This window comes from Dromiciops gliroides, chromosome 3 (assembly GCF_019393635.1).
Source record: "Dromiciops gliroides isolate mDroGli1 chromosome 3, mDroGli1.pri, whole genome shotgun sequence".
In the NCBI taxonomy this organism is placed as follows: Eukaryota; Metazoa; Chordata; class Mammalia; order Microbiotheria; family Microbiotheriidae; genus Dromiciops; species Dromiciops gliroides.
The window spans coordinates 442176746-442185719 of NC_057863.1; the positions used below are offsets into that span (position 1 = coordinate 442176746).

Genomic DNA, 8974 nt, shown 5'->3' on the forward strand with positions numbered 1-8974 from the left:
TTACCAGCTGTGTGACCCTGGGCAAGTCACTTAATCCCCATTGCCCTGAAAAAAAAACTCCCTGAGATAAATTGTGCAAATATTATCTCTGTTTTACAGGTGAGGAAACTGAATATCAGAGAGGCTTATCCTCTGTGACTTGTCCAGGGTCACAAGCCTAGTAATGTCAGAGCTGGGCTTCAAACTGAGGTGTTCTTTCTTACTTGGATGCCAAAGCAGTACTATTTCTGCTGCACAGGAATACCTATATGAATAGACAAATAACTGATCATATGATGGGCCAAATGAGATGCATCACATAGTGGAAAGAATATTGGTACCAGGGACAGAAGAGATCTTCCGAATGAGAGAACATCAGCAATTGTAACATTGTGCCTTTTCTAAGAATCATTTTTTTTTCTCTCTCTCTCTGGAAATTTAAGCCCTATAAAGCTATAGTAAAGCAAGCATTCATTTACCTAGAAATTTTAAAATAGTATTTACTTAAAATAGGTTTTATTCCTATTTGTACCAAAATATTCATAAGAAAATTTTCAAGGGTAATAAAACCCAGGAAACAAAGTTGGTAATTGCAGATTCAATTGCAGAACAAACTGTGGAAAACCATTGCACCATAAGAAATGATGAAAGAGAAGATTTCAGAGAAACCTAGTAAGAATTGTATGAACTGCTACAGAGTTTACTAAGTAGAACCCTGAGAACATTTTATACAGTAATGATGACATTGTAAAGAAAAACAATTTTGAAATGTTGATCACCCTAACTCCAAAATGCTTATAAGGAAGCATGCTACCTACCTCCTGACAAAGGGATGATAAACTCAAGGACAACCAAATGTGTGGACTTTTTTTTTTGTTTTATTATGCTTATTTGTTATATAAGGATCATTTTTGTTTTTTTATTTGGGGGTGTAAGAGCTAAAATCCTAGCTATACTGTCTAAAATATCTGAATAGTCGCCAATAAATTACAAGCTTTAGCAAGAATTAGACTTTTAAGCATTTATTAAGGAGAATAAGAATTTGGTGAAGAGAGAGAGAAAGAGGCCTAGATTCAGCTATCTATCTCAGGGAGCATGCATTTCTGTTCCACTCTCCACAAGAGTCCGGATGAAAGAGAGCCAGCCTCACCCCTTCTTCCTCCCACAAGCCTCCTGTGAAACTGGGAACATCCCATCCACACGCACACACAGCTCCAAGCTAATTGGCTGGTAGCTTTGATAGACAGTACCCATGAGCAAATGTCACTTCCTGACGCCAAGGAAAAGCTGCATGGCTTGCCCTCAGATGCCTTCTCCTCATGGTGGAGCTTTCCTACAGTAACTCTCCAGCAGGTGGCATCACTCCAATCATTACAGTGGAGACCCAGTAGGGAGAGGAAAGCTATTGATAGAGTTGCCAAAAATGGAGAAAAAGAAGAAAAAAGATCATCAGAACATTTTTAATGTATAAAAGAAAGTTTAAAAGAAAGCACAGATGAATAGGGCAGCTTTGAAAATAATAAGTTAAATTTATCATATGCTTGACAAAAAACAAGCTATACAGAATAGAGTTTCGTGTTTTCATGTATATTCTTTTTCTTTCTGTTCATTTTGTATATAGATGTTCTTTCTTGGTGTTCATTAAATTCATAATAAGAAATAAAAATTTTAAAAATAATAATAAATGAAGGGGTCAGAAGAAAGGACCCTAAAAAATTTTAAATGCAATTTTAAAAAAAGAATAAGTTATTAAAAAGGCATCAATAAGTCTTAAAAACAGATAATATAAGTATGCACAAACTATTGCCTTAGAACATTTGGAAAATCTTCAGATAAAAGAAGGCTTCTAGGAGGAAGTGGAAAATCATACTGTCCTTGTCACCATGTGCATCAGAAATTGCATTACGCACATACATGTACATACTGTGGATGCCCTACATGCTACATCTATATAAGGCATATGGATGGAGCCGGTCATGAAAAAACAAGTCACTTAAATGCTATCTAATGTTTCTGATCAGCTCCAGTCATTTCAGGTATGTAGGGCAAGCAAGAGCTTGTGGAAGGGTGAGCCCAAAGAACAGGAAGGAACTTGAATGAATTTAGCTAAATATCAGCCCCACAGCTCTATAAAACCTCAGGAGTGAAACACAGCCCCAAGCTAGCAGGTGAGTCAGTGCTTTTTAACTTCAGATTCAGGGCTGCCCAGCTTAAACTCTTACCCTCAGTGGCCAAATCAACAATGAGCAAGCAGGAAGGGTTACCAGCTGCCAAGTATGAAATGTCATAGGGTACAACAGGAGAAGAAGATTGTATAGCATTTTTTTTTTTAGAGAAAGAGGTCTCCTCTCCAGACAGGTCAGTGAAATCAGTCTCCTTAATCAGACTACCTAATAGCCAGGCAGGGAGTTTATGGGTCTGATTCTCAATATGAATGGATCTATCCTCTATGAAATCTTCCTTTGTGAAGGTATTTCAGTCAACTGGATAAAGATCAAGCATTTTGGTTTGAAATTATTTACAGTTGGAACACTGCTGAGAGGTAATTTGATGCAATGGCTAGAAAGCCTGCCTGGTACCCTTTTCCAGTCCTGCCTTTGACTCATTCTGGTTGTATGACTCAGAGGGCATCATGGAAATTCTCCAGGCACTAGGCAACTTCTTCCAATCATATCACAGGTCCAGTCCCTATCAATGAAACACTGTGAAGTCCATCTCCCCACTGGCAACTGCCATTTTAAAACCCAAGCCCATATGAAAACCTCAATGCATTTTGCAAAACCATATAAAAAGAAGAGCATTAAATATGAGGCAATGTGGTGCAATAGAAATAGCTCTGGTTTGGGAATCAGGGACCTAGGTTCAAATCCCATCAGCAAAGTTTACTAACTGTGTGACCTTAAGAAAATCACAACTTCCCTGGGCCTCTGTTCTTCTGCTCATTAGAAGTGAAAAGCATAATTTGCCTGCTAGTTTATAAAGAAATTTATGAAAATTAGATTATCTGTTCAGAATATCCCCTAAAAACAATTTTAGCTACTTTGGGGGGGGATCAAATTATATAAAAACCATGGCCATTTGTAGAGTTGGAAGGAATCTTTGAAGTTATCTGATCCAACTCCCTTATTCCCTCCTTCAGATGGAAACTGAGGCCCAAAAAGATAAAGTGATTTCCCCAAGGGCATATGACTAGTCAGTGGCATAGCCACCAACAAACAGAAGCCCAGGTCTCCAAAATTTCAACCTTGTGCTCTTTCCAACGCAGGCCCCCCTGCTCCACTCTAGAAATCCCAAGTGGAAGCTTAGCAAATCCAGGTCTATGGACAAAGCAGGTTGATGATAACAAAGAGTTAATTGTAGCATACAGGGACACTGACCAATTTAGAAGTGGTTGCGAGATAAAGACCAGCACAAAGACAGGATAAAAGGTGAGAAAAATCAAGGTTGCAGAAATTGAAGCTACTAAGGTTAGGGGAGAATGAAGTATGATCTACTAGCAAGTGCCAAGTTTGTGAAGAATTGCCTACCACACTAATGGTGGTTACCAAGTGGGTCCCTGTCTCTACTCAATATAGGACAAGGTCAATTGGAATGCAATTGAGAGGGTGGCGAGAGATGGAGAGAAGCAAAGAAACAAGGACATTAAGGAGTTAAAATCAGGTAAGACTTCTCCCAATTGAAGATTACCAGATGGGTTCTTAAGAACCATTCTAGTCTATTTTATTATCCTTAATCAGGACACCATTAGAAAGCTGAAAAATACCATCTGAAGAGGTGGCTAGGTGGTGCAGTGGATAGAGTACCAGCCCAGGAGGACCTGAGTTCAAATCCGATCTCAGACACTTAATAGCTGTGTGACCAAATCACTTAACCTCTGATTGCCTCAAAAAACATTTTGAAAAGACCATATGAAAAGAACTGGTATTAGGCAGGCAGTGTAGAGGAATAAATATAGTACTGTACTTAAATAGAAGAAAACATCTCTCTAAGTTCAAAGTCTCCTTTCCTAGATGTCTAACCAAGTTGCTTCAACTTCTTAGTGCCCCCAGACAATTCCCTTTTTTAAAATTTAGTTTTATTTATTTTTGTTACATTTTCAATTCTGAACTGTCTCCCTCCCTCACTCCCCATCCTGCACTATAGAAAGCCACCATTACACACACACACTCACACTCACATGCACACACACATATATAAAACCATACTATGGATGCTTCTATTTATCAGTTCCTTCTCTGGAAGTGGAAAGCATTTTCCTTCATGGGTCCTTTGTAGTTGATTTGAGTATTTGTAATACTCAGAATAATAATTTAGTCATTCACAGTTGTTCATAGAACAATATTGCTGTTGCTGTATAGAACATTCTCTTGGCTCTGCTCACTTCACTCATCATTATTTCATACAAGTCTTTGTATGTTTTTCTAAAATCAATACAGCTCTTCTCTCCCGTGGCTCAGTCTCTCGGGCCTCGCGCTGCTCCCTTGTCCTGCCACCACCATCATCATGCCCCCCAAAATCGACGAAATAAAAGACTTCTTGCTCACAGCCAGGCAAAAGGATGCCAAATCTGTCGAGATCTAGAAAAACAAGGACAATGTGAAGTTTAAGGTTCGCTGCAGCAGATACCTGTACACCTTGGTTATCACAGACAAAGAGAAGGCAGAGAAACTTAAACAGTCCTTGCCTCCTAGTTTGGCTGTGAAGGAGCTGAAGTGAAGGCATCATTCAATGTTACACCCGTATTAATATGTGTTTTTAAAAAATCAAATCAAATCAAATCAATACAGCTCATCATTTCTTACAAATTAGTAGTGTCCCATTACAATCATATACCACAACTTGCTCAGCCATTCCCCAATTGACAGGCATCCCTGCAATTTCCAGTTCTTTGCCACCACAAAAAGAGCTGTTATGAATATTTTAGAAATATAGGTTCTTTTCCTTTTTCCATCATCACCTTGGGAAACAGACCTAAGGCTACGAGTTGCAGACAACCATGATTTGTACTGGCAAAGAAAGTTTCTCACAGGATGCTCCCTATGCCAAGGAAATCCTCCCACCAAGAAAAAAATGGGAAACCAAAGGAGTTTTTTAAAAAATAAGGTTCAAGAATTGAGCAAGAAGAATAACTTTTGTAGAAGCATGAGCAGAGGTGGACAGGCTGTAGGTAAAAAGGTCAAGTGAGGAGAAGGTGGCAGCAATCCACTAAGAGTCACACATAGGGAGTGACTTAACATTGTAGCTAGTGCCCAAAACGATGCCAGCCACCATTTGGTTCCAAGGAACCAAAATAAAAACCATACCCTTTTACTTTTTCAAAATACTTTCATGTACCCCAAACTAACACCCACATGCACTGTATTATGCAGAACCCCTGGGTGTTTGCCACCTCAGTCTCTCCTTGACTTCTTTGTGCTCTGCCCCCCAACCAGGGAGGTAGAATGATGCCATTGTGCTCATAATTACAGGTTCTCCTTTATATTGGAAAAGAGCTCAGGAGAGTTTCCAGGTTCCAAAAATACATGATGGCAAGAAGGGGATCATGCCCAGACCCTCCAATGTGAAGTCACTGTTCCCTGACTTCTCAGGTTTCATAAACAATTGAGACTTGAATATTGTCTGTTCCCAATACAGCCCCACCTCCTTGGCATCTGTGAATGCTCCGACTTCTCTTACACATGAAACAGTTTTCAATTTAAATATATAACAAGAGAAGATGTCACCAGAGCACAAGGAACGGGGACCAAAAATTGAAGGAGGAGGTGCTTAAGATGGAACATACAATCCAATAAGGAAAGAAAAAAATCCAATGAGAAATTTTTTTAAAAAATACACAGTAGAGGGCAAAGGAAAGAGAAGGGGACACAGACAAGAAAGACAGTGTTCGTATTATCGGCTAAAGTTGATATGTACAAAGTATATATACACACATACATATACACACAATTTATATATATATATATAAAGTTGATTTGTATGTGATAGGTTCATAGTTCCAAACATAATCCACTTTTTCTGTCTTTGAATATGGAAATATTCATTCATTGATAAATGACAAGTTCATCATAAAAATATATTTATTTTTACAGGGCAGCTAGGTGGCGCAGTGGATAGAGCACCACCCTGGAGTCAGGAGTACCTGAGTTCAAATCCGGCCTCAGATGCTTGACACTTACTAGCTGTGTGACCCTAAGCAAGTCACTTAACCCCAATTGCCTCACAAAAAATATATATATATTTATTTATTTATTTATTAAAATAAATCCAAACCCCCGAAACAAAACCTGAACAAAATATTATCTTCTGTTCATTTGTTCATTCATCTGACAAACATTTATTCAGCATAGTGTGGGTACTCTACTAGATGCTGTGCAGAATAGAAATATTAATAACAATAGCTCATCATTTATATAACACTTATAGTTACAAAGCACTCGCCATATTATCTAATTTGATTAGTATGACAGCTCTTTAAACCAGTCCCTACCCACAATATCTGTATGTAATCTAAGTATTATTATCCACTCATTTTTCAGACAAGGAAGCTGAGATTCCAAGAGTAAGTGATTTGCCCAAAGTCACACACTTAGTAAATAAAAGAACCAGGCAGAAAACCTAGGTCTTCCAATGCTAGGTGCTGTACTTTTTCTTCTATCTCACACAAGGGAATAAGATGCTACCCAGAGAAGTGTTGAGGAAATACACTTCATTACTATATCCAAAAAGTCACTTAACTGTGCATGCCTTTGGACCCAGAGCTACCACTGCTGGGTACTACTCCAAACTGGTCAGAGACAGAAGAAAAGTACCCATATATACAAAATATATTTGCAGCAGTATGTTCTATTGTGCCAAAAAAAAAAATGGAAACTGGGACTATCTTTTACCTTTCTTTGTTTCCCAGAGCTTGTCATAGTGCCTGGCACATAGTAAGTACTTAATAAATAATAGTTGACTGAGATGAAATGGATGCCCATCATTTAGGGAATGTCTGACCAAATGATGGTATATGAACGTAAAAGAATGTTGTTGTGCTGTGAGAAATGATAAAAGGGATAGACCCTTCTTCTCTTATAACATGACTAATGCAGAAATATGTTTAATGTTATTATACATCTATAACCTATATCGGATTACCTGCTGTCTTGGGGAGGGGAAGAGGGAGGAGAGGGAAGGAGAAAAATTTGAAATTTGAAACCTTATGAAAACAAATGTTGAAAGCTATCTCTACATGTAACTGGAAAATAATAAAATGCTTTTATTAAAAAAAAAAAAGGATGGACTCCCCTTGAAACCTGGGAAGACTTGTGAGAACTGATGCAGAATGAAGTGAACAGAACCAATTTATAAGTTGAAAATGACATTGTAGAGGAAAATATCTTTGAAAGACTTAAGAACTATGATTAATATGCTCTCCACATCCAGAAAAAGAACTATGGAGTTTGAATGCAGATCGAAGCATACTATTTTTACTTTTGGCAGGGGGGGTTTCTTTCTTGTGTTTTTCCCCCTTTGTTCTGATTTTTCTTTCACAACATGACTAACGTGGAATATGTTTAACAGAACTGTATTGTATAACCTATATCAAATTGCTTGTTGTCTTGGAGAGGGAAGGGAGGGAAAAGCAGGGAGGGAGAAAAATTTGGAACTCAGAATCTTACAAAAATGAATGTTGAAAACTGTCTTTACATGCAGTTGGGGAAAAAAAGAAAATACTATCAAGTGAAAAAAGAACTATGATTAATGCAGAAAGCAACCTTCAGAAAACTAATGATAATATCTTTCACCCTTTGGCAGAGAGAGATGATGAAATACAGGTGCATAATAAGACAGATATTTTCAGATATGAACAAAATGTAAATTTGTTGGTGGCTACTATTATTGTTCTTTGCTTGGCTTTATTTATTATAGGACTTTATTTTTGAGAGGGGAACAGTTATGGGGTGGAGAAAGAGGGAGTGATAGTGATGTTTTTAAAAAGGAAAGAAAAGAGTATCAATGATACATTTAAAAAATACAGTGGAGAGCAGAAAGAAGTTGAAAGGGGTACACACACAGGCAGGGCAGTGTTGAACCTATCTGCTAGATTCCATATGTACTTAAAAACAAGCTATATATAACAGATTCAGTTTCACATACATGTTATTTTTCTTTTCATTGTATATGGAAATGTTCCTCTTTGTTGATGTTTGTCAAGTTCATAATAATTAAAAATAATTTTTTAAAAGAAATGTAATTGCAGGGGTGAGAAGCATTGCATACCCTTTTTAGAAATGGTTGATTAGGGGCAACTAGGTGGCGCAGTGGATAAAGCACCCGCCTTGGAGTCAGGAGGACCTGAGTTCAAATCCGGCCTCAGACACTTAACACTTACTAGCTGTGTGACACTGGACAAGTCACTTAAACCCAAATGCCTTACCAAAAAAAAAAAAAAAGAAGAAAGAAATGGTTGATTAGTTGTACCGAACTGCTTTCTTTCTCTTTCTTTTTAATCTTTTCATAAAAGATGGCTGACAGGGTAGGGGAGGAAGAAGGGACATATTAAGAAACATAAATAAAAATAAAAGAGACATAAATAAAAAAAAAATAAAAGAGACATAAATAAAAATAAAAGTGAAAATTATTAGAGATAGGATTCATTCATTTATTCATTCATTCATTCATTCACCTATATAAATAACCAAAACATTAGACAGTAGACAGTAATAGTAATATTATAACAGGTCACATGCTATTATACTATCCAGGAAAAAGGAAGAGATCATTCCTGTATCTGTAGAATGACCATGTGAACTAAGCCTGTGAAGATTTCTAAAGACTAAAATGGAAAGGGAAATGGGAAGGGAAAGAAGGAACACCTTATAGACAAAAAAAAAAAAATGGCAGAAGCAGAGTCTTAAATCATTGCCTTGGATTCTTCACCTTAGGTCAAAAGTCACTGGGAGTCAACTGTGAAATTAGAACAAAGTCAAACCCAGTCATGCATTTTTTGCCT

The 8974-nt window shown here is 37.4% G+C and overlaps 1 pseudogene; it reads left to right on the plus strand.

The window, feature by feature from the left end:
* Window positions 1-4482: 4482 nt before the first annotated feature.
* Window positions 4483-4695, plus strand: LOC122751383 (annotated as a pseudogene).
* Window positions 4696-8974: the final 4279 nt, after the last annotated feature.